A 6932-nucleotide genomic window follows, 5' to 3' on the forward strand; every position below is an offset into this window, starting at 1 on the left:
ACCGCAAGCTCCACCTCCTGGGTTCAGGCAATTCTCCTGCCTCAGCCTCCTTAGTAGCTGGGATTACAGGCACGTGCCACCATGCCCAGCTAATTTTTTGTATTTTTTTAGCAGAGACGGGGTTTCACCATATTGACCAGGATGGTCTCGATCTCTTGACCTCGTGATCCACCCGCCTCGGCCTCCCAAAGTGCTGGGATTACAGGCTTGAGCCACCACGCCCGGCCCTGGCCTTAGACTTTTCTTGTAAGAAGATAGGGTATAGATAAATAAGTAAAATAGACATTTGTGGATAGGAAAATCCAGAGAAAAGTGAGTTCTCTAGGGCAGCAGATAGCGCCATGTATAAAACCTAGGCCTGATCTCATTCAGCCTGCTCTGGGAGCAGCCTTAGCCATCCTTAAACTCATCCAACTGTTTCCTGTTTCTGCGGGTGCTTGGCTTAGTGCTGACAAGGGACTCCGCCCTTGCTATTGTCAGGTCCAACACTAAGACTGTGTCCATGTTAGAACTCATAGAAGTTAATGGAACCCCTGGTAGTCAGCTCTCTACTCCGCGTACAGGCAAGTCGCCAAGCCCGTCACCCACCAGCCCAGGAAGCCTGCGGAAGCAGAAGAGCTCTCAGCATGGCGGCTCCTCTACTTCACTTGCATTCACCAAAGTCTGCAACTCGATGGATGAGAACGACAGCCCTGGAGAAGTGTAGGAGGAAGGCTTCCAGATTCCAGCTACAATCACAGAACGATATGAAATTGGAAGAACAATAGGATGGAAATTTTGCTGTTGTCAAGGAGTGTGTAGAATGATCGACTGCTAGAGAGCATGCTCTGAAAATTATCAAGAAAAGCAAATGTCGAGGCAAAGAGCACATGATCCAGAATGAAGTATCTATTTTAAGAAGAGTGAAGCATCTCAATATCGTTCTTCTGATTGAGAAGATGGATGTGCCAACTGAACTGTACCTTGTCATGGAATTAGTAAAGCGGGGAGACCTTTTTGATGCCATTACTTCCACTAACATATACACCAAGAGAGACATCAGTGGGATGCTGTACAACCTAGCCAGTGCCATCAAATACCTGCACAGCCTGAACATCGTCCACCGGGATATCAAGCCAGAGAGCCTGCTGGTGTATGAGCACCAACATGGCAGCAAATCACTGAAGCTGGGTGACTTTGGACTGGTCACCATTGTAGACGGCCCCCTGTACACAGTCTGTGGCACCCCAAACTACGTGGCTCCAAAAATCATTGCAGAGACTGGATATGGCCTCAAGGTGGACATCTGGGCAGCTGATGTAATCACTTACATCCTGCTATGTGGTTTCCCTCCATTCCGTGGAAGTGGTGATGACCAGGAGGTGCTTTTTGATCAGATTTTGATGGGGCAAGTGGACTTTCCTTCTCCATATTGGGATAATGTTTCCGATTCTACAAAGGAGCTCATTACCATGATGCTGTTGGTCGATGTAGATCGGCGATTTTCTGCTGTTCAAGTCCTTGCATCCCTGGGTTAATGATGATGGCCTCCCAGAAAATGAACATTAGCTGTCAGTAGCTGGAAAGATAAAGAAGCATTTCAACACAGGCCCCAAGCCGAATAGCACAGCAGCTGGAGTTTCTGTCATAGCAGTAAGCATCTGAAATATCCACCTATAACTTCTTTAAAGCAACCCACCTAAGAGACAGGCATTACTCAGGAGATTCTCCAGCCAGAGACAGCAGAATGGGTCATTTCTTTAGACAGCTCAGCCACTTAAAGCACTAGAGGAGGTATGGGACTTATATATATTAGGTGTTTCTGCAGATCATTTCCCTGGGCGTCACATCATTAACTAACACCTCCAGGGTGTCTTGCAGTATATATTAATTTCATGATTTATTTCTTCAAAACAGAAAGCCTCCCCCATGCTGGACTCTGTGCCAATGCAAACTTTTTGGCTCTAAGAAAAAGAGTTCATGGTGTCCTTTTGCCAGGACCTAGAAAAGAAAGAGAAGCTGAGAGAGATGACATTGCAGGGAGAGCTTGGAACACTGCAGATCTTGATACTAGACCTAAATTAAAGTCAAAGCATAGCAGAAAGCTATGCAGTGAGATTTTCGGTGAAATTGAATTACTGTGAACACCCAACGAAGTCATGATGTCTTGCTCCTTAGAAATTTCTGTTCTCAAAGTTAAAAGTCTTTTAACATTTACTATTTTATTGATGCGGCTGCACAAGGACTTTTTTTTTTTCTGTTCTATACATGCAGACATACACTACATGCAATTTGATCACAGCTGTAGGCAAAGATTAAATTGGGCCGAAGAATAATGAAACCTCATACTTCCTGGTGTCATATTCTAGAGTAAATATATTCAAGTTTCAATTACTTGAGTTTTTAATAATTTCCTCTTTTTTCCAGAGCATGTATATTTTAACAGCATATTCAATCTGAAAATCACTTGAGTTGTTTTTCTTCTCCAAACAAAGAATTTAGGACATTATGATGTGGACTTTTTCAGAAGTATTTATGCTACTAAACAGTACCTCTCACTCATGAGCAGTACTGAATATTGGACTATTCTAGGTGTTTTCAGTTTCTTTCTTTTTTTTCTTTTTGGGTTGTGCAAGAGCTCTAAATAAAACTAAAGATAAACAAGTGACCTGTTGGATACCAGCAATCCCAGATCTGGGTTACTAAATATTTGATATGAGATTCCAGAATTTGCAAATGGTATGAACGCGTGCATTCACACTCTCGTACGGTTTGCATTTCAGTAGTGATTTACATGCGTGTGAGCAACTGGCACACGAGGAAAGTGAAAGGGAATGCCTACTCTTCGAGATGTTCCTCAGTGCCGCTGAAGTTTTACAATTTCAAGTTGTTCTTGCCCTCTGTCTTTAATTCTTTCTAAGAAAATTCAGTGTAGACGTAAATTATCCTCTACATCTTCCATAGATGGTCCGTGTTCTTTTTTCTGAGCTGATATTCAGTCAGTCATTTTTGAAAGTAACACTCTCATGGTGATTCTCTACCACACCAGACATTCTATACTCTGTTTCCATTGTTCGTTCAAGATATAAGTCTATTCCAAACATTCGATTCCACAGTTTTCTTTTGGAATGGACTGCCAGCACGCTTGTCCATGAAAGGGACTGTTTTTCTCCTGCTAAGGGCTTACAGCTGCTAGAGAGGGTACCTTTTCCACTTCTGTCATTTTGCTTTTGTTTTCTTTTTTTCCCCTGGTCGTTTATTTTAATCAGTCTTTGGTTAAGTTTGCCTTGGTTGCTCAATATTGGTTTGTTCACAGTATTCTAGGAGTCTCATAATGATTAAGGGCAGGAACGTCAGGCAATTTTCCAATTGACAGACAACATATATTTGAGGGGAAATCCTATTTTAATCAAACTTGGATAAATTCTGAAGCCTTATTCATATGAATTCATTAAAACCTCATCTAGGTGGATCTTAAAACACTCGTTAGTATTTGGAGATCAAAGATCCACTATTTTTTTTTCCTAAATGTCATGATTGGACCACTTTGAATGCAATTTTGAATGCAAGTTTCTCAATTCATCACTAACACGGTTTCCATGGGAACTGCACAAACTGGTAATATACTTACAAATTGTAAAGCGGGCCGTGTAATGCTGAGCTATGCGTTGGTTGCATGCTTGTTTAATCTTTACCACTGCAGTTTGGTTTTTTAAAAAATAATTATCGACTTAATTCAGATTCAAAATAATTGGCTGGTTTCAGAAAACTGTATCTTAAAAATTGCCTGTCAGATCTACAGCACAATTCATATGTTAACTATCAGCACTAATATTTCAAGCATGAAAGGGACTATCAATGTAAATTTCAGAGGTTATTTTAAGAGAATCTAGTCTACCATACTATGTACATTTAGGCACCTTTTCCANAAAAAAAAAAAAAAAAAACAACCTAGGCCTGCCACAGCTTACTCGCGGTACAGTGAAGATTATATTAGAAAATGCAGTGCTCTTTTGAGACCCATGGCAATCCTTATAATATGGATAAACAGAGCAGTGGATGTGTGAATTGCATTTAAGTTATGGAGCCCAGGAATCATTGAATGAGTGGTAAAGCAGTAATCTAGGAAGGTATTTTTCAACTTGGTTGTTAATGAAGATTAGATTCTTCTACAGGAGAAAAGTCTCAAGTGACCCAAAGGAAGTGATTCATAGGGGACAAAAGCAGAGGATGGTGACAGAAGACTAAGATGGTGTCCCAGAGGGAAAGTGGGCAGTGCCAAGCAGAAACTACAAAAAAATAAATAAGCGTTTGTTGAAAGGCAAGTTCATAGGCCGTTCAAACCAGGATCACAAGCTCCCAGCACAGTGGCTACAGTCTCTGCTGATGAATTGAAGGAAATCTGCAATAAGGAAAAATACACCCATCTGAAATGAAATCCAGTTCATAAGGTCAGCCCAACCCAAAACATCAGCGAACAGGAATTTGGCTCACTGAACACTATCAGCCTTAGTCCGACAGCGGCCAACTCATGCCTTTCCAAAGTGCACACAGTTCACACCTATTTTTGTACTGAAAATTCTACAGAGAAGCTTTAAAAAAAAATCCTGGACAGTCAGGAACTCTCAAAAAATTTGACCTTGTTTTCTAGCACCGCTGCATGGCCGTGTGTGTCCCTTTTACTATGTGAGCAATTGCCAGTTTCACTCAATGGTCACAAATGGGGGCAGTATAATTCCAATGATCTCATACATGGAAACTCTATTAGGAGAGAGAGGGACAATGTCACATTCTATTTTACATTTAAATACCAGCAAATAACAAATGCCCACAGGCTCTTCCAAGGACAAGTAAATAATACCAATCTCTTGTAGATATGATGACTATAATAATTACAATAGCTCATACTCACATAGTGTTTCTTATGTGGCAGGTATGGTGGTAAACATGAACACACATTAACTCATTTAATTTGATCCTCACAACCAATCCCCTTTAAGGTAGTCACATAAGGTAGTCACATACAGGCTTGGCCATTTCCTTCTCCCCTCCCCTCCCCTCCCCTCCCTTTCCCTCTCCTCCCCTCCCCTCTGTTCCCCTTTCCCCTCCCTCCCTCCCTTTCTCCCTCTCTTTGTCTTTTTCTTCTTTCTCTCTCTTTCTCTTTCCTGTCTTTCTCTCTTCCTCACTCTCCTTCCTCCCTCCCTCTCTCCCTTCCTTCCTTCCTTCCCTCCCTTTCTTCCTTCCTTTCCCTTTCTTTCTGCTTTCTTTCTCTTTCTTTCTTTTTCTCTTCCTTCCTTTCTTCCTCTCTCTCTCTCCTCCCTCTCCTTTCTCCCTCCTTTTTTTTTTCTTTTTTTTTAAGATGGGGTTTCACCATGTTGGTCAGGCTGGTCTTGAACTCCCAACCTCAGGTGATCCGCCCGCCTTGGCCTCCAAAGTGCTTGGATTACAGGCGTGAGCCACCGCGCCCGGCCTCCTTTCTTCCTCCTTCCCCTCTTCCTTCCCCCCTCCCTTCTTTCTTCCTTTTCTTTCTCTTTCTCTTTCCCTTCCTCCCTCCCTTTCTCTCTCCTTCCTTCCTTCCTTCCTCCTTCCTTCCTTCCTTTCTTCTTTCTCTCTCCCTCTCCCTCCCTTCCTCCTTCCCTTTCTCTCTCTCCTTCCCTCCCTCCCTTCTTTCTTTCTTCCTTTCTTCCCTTCCTTTCTTTCCTTCTTTCAGCTCATTCTGTCACCCAGGCTGGAATATACTGACACCATCATGGCTCACTGCAGCCTCGACCTCAGCCTCCCTAGTAGCTGTGATTACAGGCATACAGCACTATGCCTGGCTAATTTTTGCAATTTTTTGTAGAGACAGTGTTTCACTTTATTGCACAGGCTGGTTTCATTGAACTCGTGGGCTCAAGCGATCTACCTGCCTCAGCCTCCCAAAGTTCTGGGATTACAGGAGTGAGCACCCCACCTGGCTTTGCCATTTTGAATGTGTCTATACTTAGGCATCCACTGTCATACACTAGATCAAAATTTCCCCAGATCTAGGATATTTGCTACCCCCTTCAAATTATTTGGGCAAGTGGGGTAAGGATCACCAGATCTACCATTCACTTAATCCCTGCACTGCGCCTAGCTCTGTGTTAGGGGTACATATCCATCACAACACAAATTCTCTTTTTGTTTTTTTTTTTTAGATGGAGTTTCCCTCTTTTTGCCCAGGCTGGAGTGCAGTGACACAATCTTAACTCACTGCAACCTCTCCCTCTTGGGTTCAAGTGGTTCTTGTGCCTCAGCCTTCCTGAATAGCTGGGATTACGGGCTCCCGAAACCACACCCGGCTAATTTTGTATTTTTAGTAGAGATGGGGTTTCACCATGTTGGCCAGGCTAGTCTCAAACTCCTGACCCCAGGTGATCTGTCTGCCTCTGCCTCCCGAAGTTCTAGGATTATAGGCAATGAGTCATGGTACCTGGCCAGAATTTGCATTTCTGAATTAAAAAAAAAATTTTTTTTTTTTTGAGATGGAGTCTTGCTCCATCATCCAGGCTGATGGAGTCTTGTTCCGTCACCCAGGCTGATCTTTTTGCCCAGGCTGGAGTGCAGTGGCATGATCTTGGCTCACTGCAACATCTGCCTCGCGGATATAAGCGATTCTCCTGCCTCAGCCTCCCAAATAGCTGGGACTACAGGTGTGTGCCACCACTCCCGGCTAATTTTTTGTATTTTTAGTAGAGATGGGGTTTCACCATGTTGGCCAACCTGGTCTCAAACTCCTGACTTCAGGTGATCTGTCTGTGTCTGCCTTCCAAAATGCTAGGATTACATCCGTGAGTCCCTGCACCTGGCCACAATTTGCTTTCTTAACCATAATTTTATACTGTCACTTTGCTAGACTTCATTTGAGGGGCTGGATGTCCCAACTGCTTTCAGGTTTAAGATTTTAAAATATGTTGGGACATCTAATTTTT

At 42.9% G+C, this 6932-nt stretch overlaps 1 pseudogene across 1 annotated transcript; it reads left to right on the forward strand.

The window, feature by feature from the left end:
- Window positions 1-404: 404 nt before the first annotated feature.
- LOC108318421 lies at window positions 405-1747 on the forward strand (annotated as a pseudogene). The gene has a single exon (XR_005203500.1). The product of XR_005203500.1 is annotated as a serine/threonine-protein kinase DCLK1-like (transcript).
- Window positions 1748-6932: the final 5185 nt, after the last annotated feature.

This window comes from Cebus imitator, unplaced genomic scaffold, assembly GCF_001604975.1.
Source record: "Cebus imitator isolate Cc_AM_T3 unplaced genomic scaffold, Cebus_imitator-1.0 Scaffold218, whole genome shotgun sequence".
Taxonomy (NCBI): Eukaryota; Metazoa; Chordata; class Mammalia; order Primates; family Cebidae; genus Cebus; species Cebus imitator.